Here is a 20471-nt window from a genome sequence, read left to right as displayed (position 1 = left end):
GGAATTTGTGATCCTCCTGCCTCAGCCTCCCAAGTTGTTGGGACGACAGGCGTGTGCCACAGGCCCAGCAGAAACATGGTTAAATGCATAAAATAGAATATGACAGAGTGAACCAATGACGGCAGGTCTGTCATAGCCCTCCCGAGGCCTGCGCGTGTTGGCGGTGGGGGGACACGGGATAGCCAGAGACCTGCTCGGAATCTCTGGAGGAAAGAGCTGGGTGCCTCGGCCTTGGGTGGAAGGTGCTGAAGCTGTCGGGGTCTGAGCTGGGCCTGGGGGAGGCGGGCAGGAGGGAGCTCTGGTAACCCAGGGGCAGTGCTGAGACTGGGTCAGCCAGGGTGCTTGGCCGGAAGCAAAGACTGCTCAAGGTCACCTAAAGGAGTTGTTTGGAAAGGGATCAGGTGGCTTATACAATTGACAGGGAAACTGGAGGGACAGGCCTGACGGGAACCCAGAGAGGTGAGCCTGCCAAGGTGCCAGGCGGGAGGCTGCTTCCTGCCAGCTGGTCACTGTGCCCCTGCTGGCGCCTCCAGACACAAAGATGACGCGCCACATGCCCACCGCTGGGCGCCAGTTTTTGAGTGTCTGACTGACCCTGTGTCCTGGCGTCACTCTAGAGCTTCGAGTCCTGGGAGGGTGTGTCCACTTGGCCACGCTGCAGGCCACATGTCCACGGTCTAGTCTCTGGGACTGCATAGCACCTGCCCACTCAGCTGCCCTAAGAGGGGGAAGCCCCCAGGTGGATGCTGACCACAGCGGGGAGGGCCTGCGGTAGCCGGTTCTGGAAGGTCGGCGGGTGGCCAGGCTAGTGCTGCTCTGACGGGAGCATAGGCTTGCCGTGGTGTCCAGGGACGTGCACCCCTAAGGAGAGCAGCCCCCTCCTTTCTCCCCAAAAGGGAAGACTGCGGGCCTGAGGCAGAGCAGAACTTCGAGTTGCTTCTCTGCAACCCTTTAGAAACAGGACGCTGACTCCACTGGACGGAGCTAGCAAGGACGGTGGGGAGCCTAGGGGATGTAAATGGCTCTGGTGATCCATGGCTAGAAGGGCCAGCCGGGCGATAGTTCCTGTCTATTCTGTGGCCACCTCGCCCCTCACCTGCCATTAGACCCTGAGCTCTGTGAGGCCAGGTCCCCTGTCTTGGGCCTTTCTGCCCCCGTAGCCTTCAGCCCAGGCACCAACCCTAACCCTAACCCTAAATTAGGCCGCTGGCCACCTGTCTGTCTCTTCCTCCTGGACTCAGTCAGGCTACCTCTCCCAGCCTCCCCCAAGGGTAGGTGTGGCATGTGACTTAGGTTTGGCCCCTGGAACATGGACAGAAGTGACCTGGGCCACTTCCAGGCCTGGCCCATAAAAACCTCCTGTCCCTGTCCCTCTGCCTGTCCCTGTCCTGCATGAACAGTCCATTTGGAGGCTCTGGGGAGGGTGTGCCATGGCGGGAGGGAGCCTGGGTTCCCGAGTCACCCCGGGTTGGGGGGGGAGGCTCGGCCACCGACCAGGAACACGCACTGCAGGAGAGGAAGGAGCCGTGTGGAGCCACGACATGGGGCCTTTGTACAGCCCTGGGTGACACTGGGGCCCGCAGGCAGGTGGGGCTGGACTCGCTGTCCAGTGAGCCCCGTCAGCTGGCTCCACCCACAGGCGGTGCTGTGCACGAGGTCTACCTCTGAGAGGGCAGCGCTGGTGACCCCGGGCAGTGCCTGCCTCCTTCCCCGGCACAGATGGCTGCAGGAGCGAGGAAGCGCAGCTCTGCTGCCTATTACCCCGGCATCCTCTGGGACCAAAGGCCTCCCTGGCTGCTTTCCCACCTCCTCTGGGGCCGGTAGGAGGGGGTGTGCATCAGGGAAGCCACAGAAAGCCGCTGGGGCTTGGTCATGCGGCCCCTGGGACCCCAACAGTGCGGCCAGGTGCTGTTCCGGATGCTTTGCACCCACTGACTGGTTAAACATGCTTGACCTTTTGGGAGGACCCCATTTGACAGAGAAGGATGTTAAGGCACAGAAAGGTTGAGAACTCAACTCAAGATGGCACAGCCAGCGAGGAGCCAAGTTAGCGTCCAAGTTAGCTTTGGCTCCCGAGCTGCCTCTCTAGATTAAGAGAAGGACTTTAATTGTTATCCTAAGTGCAGAGGAGGGAACGGCAATGTCAACACAGGCCTCCACCGCTGTGGTCCTCAACCAGGGTGACTTTAGCTCCCAGAGGACATTGGGAAATGACGTCTTTAAGATCTTTTTTGTTGTCTCAGTGGGGAGGATGTGCAGCTGGCACCTAGCCTGAGGCCAGGGCAGCTGGTGAACCATCCTGCAGTGATGGGGCCACTCCCACCACAGTTACTCCCAACGTCCGCAGCACCACCCGGCCGTGAACTCAGATGGACCTGCCACCTCGGCTACTTGCTGTCTGTGTGGTGCTAGGCCACTGACTTCCCCTCTCTGAGCTTCAGTGACTTTAGGATGTTGGATATGGCAGTAATGGGACAAAGCGGGACACAGAGCAAGGGCCAACTAGGGTCTCCTTCCTCTTCTCCTCTTCCCTGCCCTTCCCTGTCTCTCGCCCTACCCCAGGCTGAAGGGCCCTGCTCGGCAAACCTGGCGGAGTCTGTGTCGATCTCTGCCCCCACCCCCCTTCCTGGCCCAGCCGACGTCTTCAGTTCCTCTAATTACTTATTTAAAGACTATCGATTCCGTGGGCTGCTGCTGGGAGGCCTCGCGGAATAGCAAGTCTCGTAAATAGCAAGAGAGCTGCAGCCCAGCGACCAGGGCTGCAGCCTGACATAACCAGGCAGGGGGTTATTTTCGCTCAGGATGCTTGTGAAATATTCATGTGCTGATTTAAATACCGAGGCTGTCGGAGCTGAAAAGGGCCAGAGAGGACCAGAGAGAGCATGTCAGCAAAGCCTGCCCTCATCCGAGGGAGATGCCCCGGGTGGGGTGGGAGGGTTCCTGATACCAAGGCTCAGAGGAAATGGGTGACCTTGGGCAGGTCACTTGCCCGCCCTGGACCTTTGATTCCTCATCTGCAATGAGAGAGAGTATCGTGAGGCTGAAATGAGAGGGATATAAAATAATAATTCAGCACATAGTAGGCCAGCAATAGCTAATTGCATTGGAAGTTAGCAAGCCTGTCTAAGCCTGAATGTCCTCCTCTGGAAACCTCCTAGAGCTGTAACATCTTGCAGCAGGCCAGGGACAGAGCGATGATGACAAATGTTAGCTGAGTTTGACCAGCATGTGCTGATCCCCTGGGCCCCAGGGGTTGTGCGGTATGCTTAGAAAAATGGAGAATAACTGACTCTCCCAGCACCCAGGGTGGAAGTTACCATTGTCTGAGTCCTGGAGTACCCTGGGGAACAGACTGTCACCAGTGCATGCTGATTTCTAAGTCTCGCTGATGACCTTGGTGTAAATTCTCCCATTGTGGCTGATTTTAAGCTATTTTACGTTCTGAATGCAGAATTGGGAAGAGTCCTGTGCACCAATGGATGTTTGTCTTACAGATGAGGAAACCGAGGCTTGGAGAGGTTGGGTGCCTTGCCTTACATAATTGGCTGAACCAGGTCTCTCTGCTCCCAAAGCTCACCATTAACTACCTCCCAGGATTGAGCCGAAGGGAGGTCAACGAAGCTGCGTGGTGGGAGTGACTTGGCCAACGCCACTCATCCCCATGGACCAGAACCTGCCTCCTTTCTCCCCGTCCAGTGCTCTTCCCATCAGGAGCTCAGGGCAGCATGGGGCCACACCTGTCCCCACTCCTACCCCAAGCTCATTCAGGAAGACCACACCTAGGCCAGGCCCTGGACCAGGTAATTCTACAACTTTCTCTTACTGATTCCCCCCAGCCAGCCCCTGGGGGAGGAATTCTGACTGCCGATTAAGTAACTTTCCCAAAATACAGGGCTGGGAGACTGGGGTTCAAACCCAGGTCTGCAATGGCTCCTCCCCACCCCCCGGCCTGGCCTGCACCCACCCAGGACAGCCTGACCCATGGGGGGCTTCGTGTGGAGACCCACAAGCATTCGAAGAAAAGCCCACTTGTATGCTGGAATCTCCTAGAATTTAAAAAACATAACACAGCCTCAGGCCCAAGAGGCTCTGGTGTTCAGGCTTTCCAAGGTTTCTGACATGCAGCGGTTCTAGGAACCACCGCCCTGGGTCTTTGTCACTCTTAGTGACAGTCTTTGGTGACAAAGAATCAGACCCAAAGGCAAGGAAGATCCCCAAGTGCTAACACTCACATGACCCTGAAAGAGGCCACGAATGTGTTAGACAGGGAGTTATTTCTGGGTCCCAGAGGTGACACATGAGTGTTGGTGTCACATCCTGACTGTACGTAGGAGGGAGCTGGTCCATCTCTGCTATGGCCGGGGTGTTCGTCTCCTATGGGTCCGTGTGCTGGGAGCTGGGTGCTGGGTGGTGATGTGGAGGTAGTAACTTGAAGAGGTGGGGCCTGGTGGGAGGTCACTGGAGACCCTACCCTTGGAGGGCATAAAGTCCTTCTTGCCCAAGGGCTGTTACCTGGCCTGCATCTGGCCCCACTTCACTTGCTCTGCTTTCCTGGTTGAGATGTGATCCCTTGCTGCCACCACTGCCATCTGCTACAATATGACACAAGCCAAGAGAGTCCACACCAGAGCTGAGCTGATGCCATCATGATGCCCAAGACTGTCCAGAACTGGAAGCCAAATAGACCTTTATTCTTTGTAAAGTTAGATTGCCTCAGGCATTCCATTACAGTAAGAAGAAGCTGACTCATACAGTTCCCATGGCCCACAACTGACCTTTGACCGCTGAGGGTGCTGGACAGCCATGCAGTTCACCCCAACCTCATTGATCTCTTTCCCTCTCATTTATTCATTTACTCACCATGTGTTTGGTAGTTCCGAGCTACCCACTGTGGGCCAGGGACTGTGCTGGGTGCTGGGAAACAGTGAATGAAGGCCATAGCCCTGGCCCCCAGGGAATCTATGGACTAGTGACAGTAGGATGGAGCAAGCCAGGGATGCACTCAGAGGGCAGGCAGACTGCACAGCAGTGACAATCCTGACGGGGCTTGTTAACTCGCTTGTGTGGCTACAGTGTAGACTCTCCTCCCTGTGAAAAGGGTGCTTGTACGTGGTTGTAGGGAGGGGCTCACAGGAGCTGAGTCCCAACAGAAGCGGGATCAACAGCACACAGAGACATGGGCCGGGCAGGGACAAGGAGGGGGACTGTACCAGAGAAGTTCAAGGGGGGTGGAAGAGGCCCCAGGTGCAGGGTGCTGACTGGCCCAGATGCTTTTATCTAACACCTGCAAATGTGACAAGGCGCCGAGGCAGCGAGGAGAATGGGCTGCAGTTTGGGGAGGGGAGTGGGTGCCATTCGTTGAGCAGCTCTCATCTTCCAGGCTTCCTGTCCCACCTGCCATAGGACCATGTCTCTGAACCCTTGCAGACATTTCTGGTTTTGTTCTGTTTGTGGTGCTGGGAACTGGGCCCAGGGCCTTGCACATGCCAGGCAAGCACTCTACCACTGAGCCACATTCCCAGTCCTCCTGCCAACATTGTATGAGGTAGAGACTATATTATTGTGCCAGTTTTATAGCAGAGGATATTGAGGCTCAGAGAGGTAATGTGACTTGCCTAAAAACGCACAGCTGGTATGTTGCAGAGGCAAGATTCAAACTCAGATCTTCCTGATTTGGAAACCCGTACTCATAATCCCTACCCTGTAGAAGCTGCCTTGCTGTTCACCTCTCCCTTATTAGAAGGCCTTCAGGCCTGTGGGTGGACGCAGGGACAGAACTTGCCTGCATACCAAGCCACTGAATGACGCAAACACAAGATGAGCATCACTGACCCCATGTGACAGTTGAGGGACTCAGTCTTAGAGAGGGAAAAGAACTTGCCCATGGTCACAGATGAGAAGGTGGCGTTGGAAGCCAGGACCTTCCCTGCGCTGGCCCCATAGTGGCTCCGAGGCAGTGGCCCCCACCTGCCCTTGGCCCCCGCACCCTTCGATCCTTCCTTGGTGGGGAGGTCCCCAGAGCAGCCCCAAGACCTCGAGCAAGGTCACCAGAGGCCTGGAGCTCCCCGCCCCCTCAGCCCAGTAAGGAAATCTTCAAAGGATTCAAGTTCATTGCTTTCGTGGCAGAAAGAAAACAAGGCTGTGAGTGCGAGGAAGCTGGGCAGCTCCCGCCATCGCCATCCCCAGGCCGCGCTGAGTCAGCGCAGAGGCCGCTCTGGCCTGGAGCAGAATCGCAGGAATCTGCAGACGACCTGGAATCTCTCTGCGCGGCCTGGGAGGTGACAGGGCACAGGGAGGGGCTGCGTCGTGGTCCTCTCCCCTCGCCCACCCCACTTCTTGCCCACGTCTTTGAAAGGCTACTTGGTCTCCAACGTGCACGGCACTCAACAGTCTCGAAAGTCCTCACAGAGAGCTTTATGGTCTCCAAAGCCACCTGGGATTCTGAAGTGCTTTTCAGATCAGAAAAGGCGAATCCACAGCAGTTGTCCTGCTGCCGCCGCCAACGAACGCGACTCTTGAGTTCAGGTGGGCTCAAGGTGCCCGGCTCCAGAGAGGACTTCAGAGCTTCAATCCCCTCACCTCAGGTGCACTGCGGAGCACTCTGCCATGAAGGTCAGGACAGCATCTGTCATTCACGTGGCACTCACCGTGTCCCAGGCACCCCGTGGGCTCCTGTGCGGGGGACACGTTTCAAGGGCTCAGAGATTCGTGTGGTTGCCGATATTGGGATCCCTTGAACAAAGAAGGCCACTGAGGCTAAGTAAAGCGTCTTTCCAAGGCCAGCGGGCTGTTAGGTAGTGGAACCTGGATTCGAGGCGCTGACATGTGACAGGAAGAAGCCAGGTTTTGTACCCATACTTCGGAGGAGGAAAACAGAGTTCCCAGGCAATGGGTCAGTCCTTTCCTGTCCCGGGGCCTGCTCGCTGGCCCCTTGGCCTTCCTGTTGCACCCTGCAGAATAAGCGACAAGCTGGCCCCACTCTCCTCCCAGCTCTGGACCCATGTGGGGTGTGGGGTGACGGAGGTGTCAGCACCCACAGGTCCTCGCTCCCTGTGTCCAGGCCGTGTGTGGCAGCTGCTCTTCCTCACCTTCCCCCTGTGGGGTCTGGTCCCCTCTGTACAGAAGGTCACCCGGGGCCTTTCCAGAGACCTCGTCTCACACACAGGGAGAGGGAGGACAGGGTCGTGAGGTGGAGCAGGGCAGGGAGCGACATTAAGGGGATATTCCTCTAGAGAGAGCTCAGAGAAGTCACCACATCCAACCCAGATGTGGTTTGGGGAGGGGAGGGACTCAGAGAATTGGAGACGAAGGTGAGACTATCTCCACGCCCTTCCCATGGCTTGAGTTGACAGCCTCCCTTCAGGTCCTGCAAGGTCTTGGACATTCATTCATTCAGTCAGTCAACCAACAAACACCTCCTGAGCATCCCCCACGCACCAGACCCTGGAGATCATAATCGTGGGTCTGATCACAGTCCTGACTCTCAGGGGCTTCACATCCAGAGCTGTGCAGTCCAGTACAGCAGCGGCTGGCCACGTGGCTACTGGGCAGTGGACCCACAGCTGCTCCACACTGAGGGTGGTCAGTGTAAAACACATACTGGATCTGGAAGACTTAGTATTAAAAAAAAAAAAAAGAAAGGAACATGTCTCAATAATTTTTCATCTTGATCATATATAGAAAGAATATTTGGAGCATATTGGGTTAAATAAAATGATGTTAAAACTGACTTCAATTTGCTTTTCCTTTATTTTTTTAAAAAGGGACTCCTGGAAAGTTAAAATTCCAACTTGCTCCAGCGGCTCCCGTGGTCTTTCCGTGGGCAGCGCTGGCCTGCGGGGTGGGGGGGACGGCCTGAAGGGAACAACCTCCCACTCGCCTTTCAGCCCCCCTGGCCAGAGGGGGAATGGGCCGCGCTGACCCCGAAGCTGACCGGGAGCAGGATGAAGGCCCAGAGATGGAGCCAGTTCATTTCTGTCCTGGGTCAGCACCCTGTGCGTCCCCCAGCAGGGGCCCCAGGAGTCCCTTCCTCCCTCCTCCATTTTCTTCCCTCTTCCCAGAGCCCAAGGCTGACTCCCCTCCAGTGCCCTGCACCCCACACCTCCAGCCTGTCTCCAAGGCCAGGTCTCACTGCTGCCACCACAGCCCTGGCCACTCACCAGAGGAGGCACCTTCCTCCCCTGGCCACTGAGAAGCCCTCAAGATTGTGAGGTGCCTGGGGTCTTGGGGGGAGGGCTCTCGGGGCAGGTGGAGGAAGCCTGGTGTCTTCCCTGAGGAGGTGGCATCGAGGGTGACAGTAGCCCCGGAAAATGAAGTGGCAAGGACCGACAGAGAGAGGCTCAGTCCTGTAAGGCTCCCCTTAGAGGGTCCACGTGGCCGTGGCTCAGAGACCCGGGCACCCACAGGGACGTAGGCAGAGGGCAGACCACAGCACCCCAGGCCGCACCCAGGAGCATGTCCTTTGGCCCAGGGCAATGGGGAGCCACGGAAGGGGTGGAAGCCGCGGGCATCTGGGACCCTGGGCTCTCTCGGGCCTTGGAGGGACCCCAGGCGGCCTCCTCTGCATGCAGAGCTGGCCAGCGGCTTGGCCTCTCCTGCCAGGCGGAGCTTGCAGGAGCTCCAGCTGCCCTGCTCCCTCCCAGGCCGTGTGACTGAGTGGCCTTGGCCAGATGACCTACTTCTCGGTGCTTCAGTTTCCTTATCTGTAAAGAGGGGATCAGGAGTGAGTCACTGTCAGGGTTTTGTGAGGACTCAGTGACGGTGACGTAAGGCTTGCAAAGTGCTTGGCACAAAGTAGGTCTGCAAGTGGTCATTCCCGTTCCTTCCTCCCTTCCTGAGTCCCCCTCTCCACCTGCCCAACATCACGCCCCCGCTCCTCAGGCAGCAGGAAGGGGACTGGAGGAGCGTTTCCGCCGTCAGGGTATTTATAGCCGGGTGCAGTCGCCGTTGTTGTTTTTCGTATATTTTTACATTCTCCACCGTCACACATGGTTCCTCACAGTGGTTGAGAGGCAGTGGGGGCGGAGGGTGGGGGACATGGATGCAAAGAGTGGCAAAGTGTAGGAGGTGGAGACAGATGGCCCGGGGCAGCACCGAGGGACCTGAGGACCTGGCCTGGGCCATCCTCTCCCAGCTCAGAAACCATCAATGGCTCCCCATTGCCCCTGCCCAGATTTCGAAATTCACCGCGCTTCCAGTCGCACACAGGGGTCCCTGCACACTGTGTGGCCACATTTCTCGCTCTTACTCCCGCTAGGTGAGCCTCTTCTTCCTGTGAGGAATTCAGGGGAAAGGCAGCTGGAGTTGGCTCACCTGCTGTGTGACCTCCAGTACCCCTGCTGGTCTCTGAGCCCACACTCCCTTTCCTGCAAAATAGGAGCACGCGTTCCAGCCTCGTGGCCTGCGCTGAGGGTTCAATGCAAATGTGCCTGGCCATTCGCAAACCTGAGCTATTATGAGAGGCACTTCAGCTTCAGGCTTCCAGCCTTTGCTCGGGCGGTTCCCTCCGCCAGGAATTGTGCCTCTCCCCACCCCATATCCACCTGGAGAAGTCCTTCAGGGCCTGGCCAGAGAGGGGCTGCTCCCCAGGGACCCTGCAGACCCAGGGCTTCCGGCCCATCGTCTGTCCCCTCGTTGCTTATGAAAGCAGCCTGCTTGCTCCAAGCCCGCTGTGCGCCTTCCCTCCTCATGCCGGCCCTTGGCGAGTGGGCACCGTGTCTCTCTCCTGCAGATGAGGAAGCAGGTCCGTGAAGGGAAGTGACTGCTCCAAGGTCCACTCAAACCCAGGACTTCAGACTCAAGGCCTGTGGGATCCTGCATCCGCCCTCCCTGTTCTGGGACCTGTGCCAGAGTCACGGCTGCTCCACGTGGTCTTTCCTGGGGGGGTGGTCCTTCCCTGGCCTCAGAGCCCACCCTGGCCTCCTCCCTGATCTCTGACATCCTTGTCCTCAGCTTGGGAACCCAGGTCCCCCGTTCCCTGCCTGCCAGTGGCCAGGCCCCCAGGTTGGCTGTGCACCCCGGCCCTGGCCGACTGAGAGGGTGGGGCTGGCCAGGCAGGGCACTGTTGCTAGGCAACAGCCTGGCAGAGAATCTGGATTCTCCCTGAGAGGAGAGCAAAGGGGCCTTTTTCCTGGAAGCTGGAGGTGGACCGAGGTACGGATGGGAGGAAGGAGGACCTCACTCTCCCGGTCACCCCCTGTGCCCCTGCAGTCTCTCACTCCTCCAATGGCCTCCCCTCCCACCCACTAGGTCAGCCATTCGTCATTACTCACGCTCGTTTACTCATTAATTAGTTCATTGATTTAGATGCTCATAGCCTGGTGAATTAAAGCTCCCCGTTGCTCTCTGGGACTCCATTTTCCCACCTGTGCAATGGGAACAAGGCAGTAACAACCACGCAGGGGCTCCATGTTGATGGTTTACCCCCACGATGTCCTCGGCACCGATTTAGGGCCTGTGCCAGAGCCCGGGATGACAGAGGCAAATGAGCTTTGGGTTTAGTGGGAGAGAGACCGCAGGTGGAGCTGCACAGGACTTGCCGACGCCTGTGCAGATCTCCTCTGGCTGTCTTGTGGGAACGCAGGGGAGTGAAGGGAGTGGGCAGTGTGGCCAAGGCCATGGGGCTGTATCCTCTACTTCACACCTTCCTGGGAGGCAGATTCTAACTTCTCCTGACCTCGATTTTCCTGTCCATAAAATGGGCTCTAACAGTAATGCTCTTCCTGGATCGAGGGCACACACGTGAGCCTCTCTGGGCACACAGTCAGCTTGTGACAGGCAGCAGATATCCACACTGGTGTGTGGTGGGAGCAGAGCCTCCCCAGGGTGCCATGATGTCCCCACGGGCTGGACTTGGGCTCTCCTCTGTTTTGTCTCCTCGCTCCGCCTTCCTGGGTCTGCCTGCTGTTCCCCACCTCCACCCGTCTGCTCACGCTGTTCCTCCTCCTGAAATAACCACTCTCATTATTTCTCCTAAAGCTCCCATGCGGTTCCTGGAGGCTTCCAGCACCAGCTGGATGGCTCACAAAGTGAATCCAGGGGCAGGCTTGCCAAAGACCCCACATGCACACTGTCTCTCCCTCTCTCCCCTCCTGCTGCTGACAAGGCCCCCCCGAGGGCTTCTCCTCAGTGGTCGCAGTGGTCAGGGGGCCGGGCTGCAGCCTCACCGAGCTGCCTGACTCCCTGGGGGAGTATTCCTGCTTTTCTCGAAGCCCCTGTCCCCTGAGGCCAAGCCCTGGGTGCTGTCTCTGCAGGGTTTCTGCCCGCAGCTCCCTGGGGCCGAGAGCACCCCGAGAGGTAGAGGGAGAGGCCTCGTTCCATCCTGGGCGGCTCAGCACTCAGTTTCTTTCTGCGGCATGTTTGTTTAATCTGTGGGTCCCCTGAGAGTCCACGGCTTTGCCTCAGGTCTCCACTGGCCTGCGGAATTCGCCCAGACTTGCCACATGGAGGATGCTACAGACCGGGGGGGGGGGGGGGGGGGGGGGGGGGGGGGGGGCGGATGGGTGGACGATGGATGGGTGAGGGATGATGGATGGCCTTCATTCTCCTGTGCAGGTGAAGGAACACAGGGCGGGAGGCCAAGCATCGGGGGTTCTGGGGGCAGGTCTCAGCTCTGTGAGTCCGACAAGTGGGATTCCCTTTCTGGACCTCAGTTTCCTCACCTGCCATGCTAGCCAGCGCCTGCCGGGGGAGAAGGGGATGGAAGCACTTTATATGAGTGGGAGGCCCTGCCTGAGGCTGGGGCCGGAATAGCCACATCAACAGTCTCAGGGATCAACCTTTGCTCTTCCCTGGCTCCTCTCCTGCCCTGGGCAGGCTCAGGACTTAGCCAACAACTATGTGGGGTGGCAGAGGGACTGCAAGCCCCAGGCCTCTCTTCAGGAGACTGTAACTGCCTGCACCTAGACCCCACCAAAGTACAGGGAGGTCAAGGGCCCGAGTGCTGATTCTCCCACGACCGAGGCAAGAGGCAGGTCATTTGCTTCTCAAGCCTCAGCTCTCTTTTCTGTAAAATGGGTGATAATTAAATCCACAGGGTTATTCTGAGGGGCAGTGGGGACCCAGAGGAATACCATGGCTTAGTGCATGGGACACCCACCCTGCTCCAGAATGGCAGCTCTGAGGATCCTTCTTACCATCCTTGGTTCAGATTTTGGTTCTTCCACCAAGAGGAAACCCCTGTTTGGGTGTTTTTGGAGAAGACCTCTCTGTGAACTGAAGTTCTAGGCCTCTGGTCTTCTGGCTGACGGGCTGTTAGTCTGGTCCTGTTCTCAGTCTAAGCTGGACTCCAGGCTCCTCCTGTCTCCCACTTACCACCCTCTGTCCCATGGAGGGGTGGTCTCTATAGGTCCCCTGCTTTCTGTGAATGCTAGGCTTAATCTGATCAGGATCAGAACTTGGAACTGGTCTGGAGATCAGCCTGGGACCAAGATCAGGGCTTAGTCTGCGATAAGATTAGGGATCAGTTAGCATCTGGATTCAGCCTGTGACTGACGTCAGGGCTCAACCTGGGACTGGGACCTGAGCTTGGCTGGGGCAGAAACCAGGCTCAGCCGGCCTGGGAGTTAGGGATCTGCTGGTGATTGGATCGGGTCTCATTGAGTGCCAGGACTGGCCCTGTCTGTGACGAGGGCGGTTCCTGGAAACAGCCTCTGAGCCGGAGACTTGCACGCAGATCCACCGGGAAGGCAGTGGGGCGATGCAGGAGAAGCTGACCCACGATGAACTCGCAACAGAGGCCCCTGTGGGGATCCTGGGAGTGGCTGGTCCTTCAGAATTTGTAGCACCCGACACTGGTCAGTCCCTGGCCAAGGGTTGCCCCAGGCAGTAGGGCACAACCCTGGGAGGAACTAGCAGTCAACAGTCGCAGCAGCTGTGCCCTGAAGAGGATCTCTGGAGACAGCACCTTCTAGGATGGGCCTGGGCTCTGGCTCATGCCACAGTTTCATTCACATGCTGGACAGAAGCTTTGTCCTCAGCATCCAGGACAGGGCCTGGCCAGGTGGCACAAGCCTCAGCCCACAGATAGAAGAGAATGTGTCAAGTGGGGCCCTGTGCCCCAATGAGGGCAAGCTTGGCCTCCCTTGGAAGCTCAGAGAGGGTGAGCCACCTGCTTGAGGTCACACAGCTGCTCAGGGCAGAGGTGGGACTAGAACCCAGGTCTTCTCTTAACCTAAGACTGGGAGCTTGTTAGAAAGCAAAGGCTGGGAAATGGGGAGGGAAACCCCTCCTCCCAGTTCCCGGAGCAGGGCTCAGGCACTGGGCCCTGGCGCCCGCCCGCCAACTCTGGCAACTTCTGACTGGCCTGCCAGGACCGGAGCCCAGGGGAGGGAGCGGCATCTTGTGGGCAGGCGGCCTTCTTGGGTAATGAGGCCCAGTTTGCGGTTTGCAGGCCTTACAATGTGAATAATTCATTTGCAACCAAGTCTGGGAATTAGAAACCGTTACTGGATGATTTATTTAACAGGGGCCACTGCTGGGGAGAGGGGAGGACTTTGAACCATAAAGGGGAAGTACATGACTCAAAGCTGGATTTAAAGAGACCAACAGACCTAGGTTCCAATTCCTACCAGCTGTGTGACCTTGAATAAGTGACTGGACCTCATTGTGCCTCAGTTTACATGGTTGTAAAATGGGGATAATAATAGAGTTGTTAGAAGGATTGAGAGAATTTGGAGAGTGCCTAGAATTGTGCCTGGCTCATAGTAAATGCTCAGTAAGCATTCATTGAATGAATAACCGAAAACTTAGAAATAACAGTAGGAACTGACTAAACTGAGCATGTACTTTGTGGCAGGCCCAGTTAAAAGCTTTACATACACTATCCTGCAGCACATCCCATGTAATGTGTATTATTATTATGTCCCTATTACAGACTCGAAGACAGAGGCCCAGAGAGCTTCAATAGCCTGCTCCATCTCCAACAGCTAGCCTGGCACAGCAGGAATTTAAACCCAGCCAGGCCTCTCTGACTAGGCCTGTGAACTCATCCACACTCCTCTGCCATGGGCCTCCGAGCATCAGGGACATTGTCGCCTGCCTCTGATCTAACTCACATGTTCCCTTTTCTTCCTAAAACATTGCACATCCAGCATCGTATGTAATCCTAAAAGCAAATCCAACCAGTGGTTGGGGAGAGGATGGCCCCTCTTTCCAGATGAGGAAACTGAGGCTCAGAGAAGGCCATGAATCAGTCACCATCCCACAGCCAGAATGGAAGCTGCCTCTCTGAGGCCTCCCAGTCACAGTCACGTGTGTACGGTGACAGCTCAACCCGGGACTGCACTTCCAGAGGGCAGAGGCTGTGTCTTGTTTTGTCTGATTCACAAAAGGTCCTTATTAGACAGCAGAGGACGGGAGGCAGGCGGGCGCCCGGAACCACTGAGCCGAGGAACCCTCGCCTTCTGTCTTGATGTGGGCCCTACACTCTGCCCTGTTCCTCAGCAAGACACAGACACACACACACACACACTCACACACACACTCTCACACACACACACTCACACCCCTGGGGAGCGAGGACAGTGGCAGCTGGCCCCTCTGAGCTGCCTGGGCGCTAGGAACCAACCAACCCTGGCTCCTCCTGGGCTCCAGTGGCCGTGGCCTGGCACAGGGGGCAGCACTGGGCAGTCTGGGATCCCCCCACAGAGGTGAGGCTGGGCTCCCGCTGCAGGACCCTCTTGCTGACCGGTGCCACGGTGCCCAGTGCAGGCATAGCCTGGGGCTGCTCTGCTCAGACCACGCGCACTGGGGCTGTGGGGGCTGCTGTGCGTACTCACGAGCTCCTGCGTGCATCTGTGTGAGTGTGTGGCGGTGGACCTGCAGGGACTGTGCAGACAGGGTCCTTTCCTGTCACTCCCTGAGCCTCAGTTTTCCTCCTGGGCAATGGGAAGTGGCGTCCCAGGGGGCCTCAGATTCGGGGTGCTCAGGTCAGCTGGGGAGTCGGCTTTCAGCGAGCGCTCTGGGCCTCCTGGAGCGTTTCCCTCCAGGTGAGTCAGTCCTCTTGGCCTAGCTGGGCCTGGGCCTGCTCTTCCCATCTGGTTTAATAGGAAAGGGGTTCCTATTTCCGTGTCTCCATTTGTTACTCATTTTTTGTTTTCATAAAATTTTAAGAGTGTGCCATTTAGACTCAGGCAGAGACTTCAATCACTTTTCCAAAAAATTGGTCTCCCGCCACTCCTCCCTCCTCCTCGAGACTGTCAAACTGTTCCACTCCGCCACCGGCCTGCAGGAGGTCTCCCAAGGCTCACCCCACTTCCCGACACATGGGGACCTCCAGAGGTCCCCCTTCTCTCCAGCTGCCTGGGAGCCACCTTATAGCTCTGTACTCAGGCACATGTCCCATTCCTGGATGCTGAGCCAGCCTCCGCCTCCCTCCTCCCTGGCCTGGGACGCAAACTCTGCCTGGAATGCGGGGTGGGGGGGGCATCCATGGCTGGCTCTGGATCCGCTGCTATTCACTGCTCAGTGTCGGCTTCCCTTCTGGACTGAGCCGGCTGTGGGGAAGCAGGTTCTCCCTTGGAGCCCCAGCCCCTCCTGCGCTCCAGGCACCAGGTGTTGGCCCTCCTGCTGGGTGAGTGATGTGTGGGTCCTTCACTCCTGCAGCAGTGAAGACCGATTCCCACAGGGAGACCTCAGCAGCACCTTCACCAGGAGCCAGGCTCATTTTAGGCAGGACACCAGCCTGAACCCTGATCCTAGGGAGAGACTGATTCATGATCCTGCACTCAGACAGCCCTGGCTGCAGCCCCAGCTGAAGTCCCAATCCCATTCCACCAGCTTTGACCCCAATCGGAGGAGAGGCTGAGCTTCACCGGCAGGGGCCTCAGCCTCCCACTGAACTGGAGCACCTCCAGGACATACAGAGCACCATGCAGACCCAGCAGCTGTATACACACGGCCCCATTCCTCAAACCACCACCACACCAGGACCTAGAACATTCCTCAGGGTGTGTGGAGGTGGCTCATGGGAGACTCCTCTCACCTAGGTTTTCCAGGAAGGGTCAGGAAGGCCCTTGACCTTCCTGCAGTTTGAGAGCCCATTCTGTCCCTTCCTCCCCAGCTGGGGCAGCAGTTCTGGCTGGGATCAGCTCTGCCGGACAGTGATGTGACCTTGGGAGTCACGCCCTCCTCCCTGGGAAAAGCTATAGCACTTCTCACCTGCAGTCCTCTACCTCTGCCCCACCCGTGCACACCCCAAGACCCCTCCCCAATGCATATCCGGTGGTAAGGTGGCCCTGAGACCTTGAAGCCACTAGAGGTCAACCAGGCCCCAGCAGGACCCCGAGCTTGTATCTGAGCATGGGGTGGGTCCTATTCTCCTCAGGGAGGAGTGGCGGTGTGACTGAGGCAGAGTGGAGCTTGAATCTGTCCTGGAGCTCCCTCTAGTGTCCCCAGAGGGGCCTGCAGCCGGTCCTTCTGCCAGGGGCGGATTGGGTAGGTCCTGGGGGCCCTCCCCAAGCCCTCCAGCCAGCCGCGTCCTCCCTCATCCCCGACGGTCCACTAGGCTGAGATCCGGGCTGCGCTCGGGCCTTCTCCGTCTTTCTCAGCCTCGGCGGAAACCAAGCTCTCTTGTTTCTGCGGCTCAACTCCCGCCCTGCTCCCACCCCAACCCGAATCCAGACTTTTCCTGGGACCATTCACTTCTTGCTCTCGGGCTGCACATCTATCTTCTCCAGGGGAACTCTGCCACGTGCGGGCCTGGCCACGTCCCTCCCTTTCTTTAATCTCTGCCATGGCTCCGCAATCCCCCCAGGACAAAGTACAGCCTCCCCGGTACCTTTCAAGCTCTGCACCAACTATCCCCTGCGGCCACCAGCCTCGGCTTAATCACTCTGAGCTGCCCGAGCCCGGGGTCTCACCTCGGACCTTTGCCCGCCCCTGAGTGTCAGCCAGGTGTGCCTGCCGCCTCCTCTCCGCTCCGGGGTCCTCGCTCCCCTGGATGCTGCCCTCTGGCGGCCGGTCTCTCGACCCTCGGGGTCCCAGCAGGCTCTGCGCCAGCTCCTTCCCGACTGGGACCGAAGCTTCCGCTAGGCGGGAGCTTCCCCAGGACTAGGGCTCCGCGATTCTGACTCAGGATGGGTACAGATGACCTTGCTGGTGACTAGGGCTGGGGTCAGTGAGGGAAGGCCAGAAGGGGTGGGGTGGGGACCAGAACCGAGTCTTAAGGATCAGCCAGGGGTCGGCAGGTATTCCACCAGGTGGTGGGTGGGGCTTCCGAGCGGTCCCCAGAGTCACCTGGAGAGGGCGTGTGTTCATTGGGGAGGGGGAGCCTGTAGAGTGGACGTGGGGGTCCCGGGGGTGCCGCTGGGACGGTTCTGCGTTTGTGTGGAGGCAAAGGGAGCTGGCTTATGGAGAACTCTGGGTAGTGGACTCAGGAATTGGGACCCTTGGCAAAATCCCCGGGCAGCAGGAGGTCTGTTTGAGGAATTCGAGGGTGATTTCAAGTGGGGGCACCCCTGGAAGTTAGTGGGTGGGGCCCCAGACACTGGATGTCCTGGGATTTGTAGGACGGTGCACACCTTGAAGAGTTGTCCCACCTGCCACTTGACTTGAGTGTCCTGTCCTACAGTGATACAGAGGGAAACACGGATCTGCCCCGTTCACTGCCTAGAGCCCCGGGGTCTGGCAGGCGTGGAACAGATAGCAGTTTACACAATTGTTAACATGCACTGAATTTCCCAGAAATATAGCTGCCACAAGTTGAGGGAAGGTTGCTCCTTATCATGTTCAGAGCCTCACCAAGTTGTCACCGTTTCAGAAAATTACATACCTGCTGCCAATGCGATTGTTGAGCTAGAGCCACCAACGGGTCTGGATGGCCTGAGTCTGTGGGGCTCTCACACTCATCTGGGTTCTATGGGCACAAACTTCTCGCTATTCTGTTGTGTCCTCCACAAGCAGATTCAGATTTTTTTTTTTTTTTTTTTCAATGCTGGGGATTGAGCCCAGGGCTTTCAACCACCAAGCGATACCCAGCTCATCATTTTTGTTTTAAGACAGTGTCTTGCTAAATTGTCCAGGCTGGTCTTGAACTTTCGATCCTCCTGCCTCAGCCCCCCTAGTATCTGGGATTACAGGCATGCACCACCATATCCAACCTTGAATCTCTAATTTGAAATTCACATGTTAAATTATTTTCCTATGGGTTAATTTAACCAACACTCATTTAATGTTTAAGACCGGCCAGACTCTGTTCTAAATGATTTATGAATAGTTATTCATTTAAGTCTCAAAATAATCTATACAGTAAAGTGACATTTTTAGCCGTTTTACTTGTAAGCTACCTGAGGTTCACAGAGGTCAAGCAACTTGCCCAAGGTCACACAGCTGGGAGGGGGAGGATTTGAACTGGAGTCCGTTGGTCTCACCAGTGGCCTTATTGGCTCCCTCTGGTATTTCAGGTCTGGCATCACAATGATTTTCTTTTTTTTTTTTCTTTTTTTTTTTTTTTAATTTATTTATTTATTTTAGTTATCGGCAGACACAACATCTTTGTTTTTGTATGTGGTGCTGAGGATCGAACCCCGGCCGCACGCATGCCAGGCGAGCGCGCTACCGCTTGAGCCACACCCCCAGCCCCCACAATGATTTTCTTTTGCAATTTATGTGCATATGAATGTCCTTTTGCATTTCCAGGTCATAAGGGGTGATACAAGAGATTGGTTATCAAGCGGTGAGACTGAGGCAGTGGAGGGCTGGCCCCTGAGGTCTGCCCTGGTCCATCCAGGGGACCCCGTGGTGTAAGAGTGCAGGGGGTTGGGGCAGACCTTGGCACACCCTGCATTCTGGGAGGACAAGAGTGAACGACCAGAAGGCAGGAGGGGAACCAGGAGAGTTCCCAGGGGGTGGGAGATGGCTGTGGAGAGGACTGGGATACCTGCCCAGGGGGTGACAGAGCCTGTGAGAGCTGAAGCCACCCAGGGGCCACCGCTGGAGCTGGAGCCAGAATCTCACCCCTGACCCCAATTCAGGAGAGAATGGAGGTTCCCAGAACCCACCCTCCTCCCCTCCCTCTCCCCACCCTCCTTCCCTCCCTCCTCCCCACCCCCACTTCTTTCTCCCCATTCCTCCCCCCTCCTGCTTGCTTTTGGCCCACCTCCTGGAAGCCAGAAGCAAGCAGCCAGCTGTGATTCAGCCTCCGGGGTCTGCAGGGCGCGGTGGCAGGGAATGGGTGGGAACCCGCTGGGCTGTGAGGAGGGAGGCGCGGGCCGGGTAGGAGCTTCGTGCTGCTAGGGTCTCCGGTGACTCCGTGGCGGGGAGCAGCTGAGGCTGGCCACGTTCCCTCCGCCAGTGGGCCCTGGCAGCCGCGGCCACTTCTCCAAACACTCGAAGGTGGACACTGCTGTCATTCCCCTCACGGGCAGGGGGAGTAAGCTTCAGAAGGGAAAATCAGACGCACAAGAATCTGCCCCGCAGCGGTGCCCCCCGACCCGGGAGGTGGCGAGAGTCAGAGTCTCTAGGAGGCGACCCGAGTTCTAATCCCGCCCCACTGATGCCGAGAGATTCCGAGCAGGTGGGGCGCAGGTGGGGAGTGGACCCTCCCGAGGGCCCGTCCCTAAGGCCCCGCCCACTCTGCCTTCTCCGCGGCCTGTCGCGGGAGGGGCGAGGCGATCTGCCCGCGGGACCTTGGCGCCGCCTATTCTAGAGGCGGTCGGACCCTAGGTGTCCCGCAGCCCGCGCAGGACACTCCCTGATTTGGCCACAGGGTGGCGCATGGCGGCCGCAGCTCCAGCGCTGGGGGCGGGACGGGGACAAGCGCGGGGACCCAGCGCCCCGCTGATCGCCGGGCTCCGGGTCAACGCCAGGGTGTTGGTGTCCAGAGACCCCGGGGCTGTGGTCCTCCTATTTGGTCCCTTTGGGCCCGTCTGGGTCTCTGGGAACCCTGAGTCGCTGCCCTGTCGGCCCTTTAAACTCTCGCCGGGGGGCGCTGCTGTTCCCCGCGTTTTAGGCCCGACAGGGAAGCCACGTGCTGAGCTCACGCCCCTGGGCTCAAACCCGGATCCCTAGTGGGGTCTGTGCCCTGGAGGGGAGGGGGCGTCACGCGGGCGGGAGGGGATCCTGGTGCAGGAGAGAGATGGGGGGGTGGTTAAAGGTGAAGGGGGTGCGCGGAAACCACGGAGCACCCACCCTGGGGAGCAGAAGAGAATAAGGGCGGCACGGAATAGGTGGACTAGGGCCACCTAGGCTTTAGTCCCCTCTCCGAGGCCCCCGGGACCAGGGGTATTGGCCCTTCTGAGTTGGAAACAGCGTGAAGGTGGCTCCCTCCCCTGCACACCCTCACCCATCCCTCTAGACATCCTGGAACCCTCCATAGCGCTGCCTCTAACTCAGAGTCCAGGGCCGGCGTGCGCCGAGTCCATGGCTACTGAACTGGGCCGACCCGGGATGCCTTGGCAGACACCAGAGGCTCATTTCAGGAAAGTCCCTTAAGCAAGGGGATTTTCCCTAGGCTGGAGCTGAGGGCAGTGGTA

Source organism: Callospermophilus lateralis, chromosome 2 (genome assembly GCF_048772815.1).
Source record: "Callospermophilus lateralis isolate mCalLat2 chromosome 2, mCalLat2.hap1, whole genome shotgun sequence".
Taxonomy (NCBI): domain Eukaryota; kingdom Metazoa; phylum Chordata; class Mammalia; order Rodentia; family Sciuridae; genus Callospermophilus; species Callospermophilus lateralis.
Note: the sequence above shows the minus strand (reverse complement) of the source record.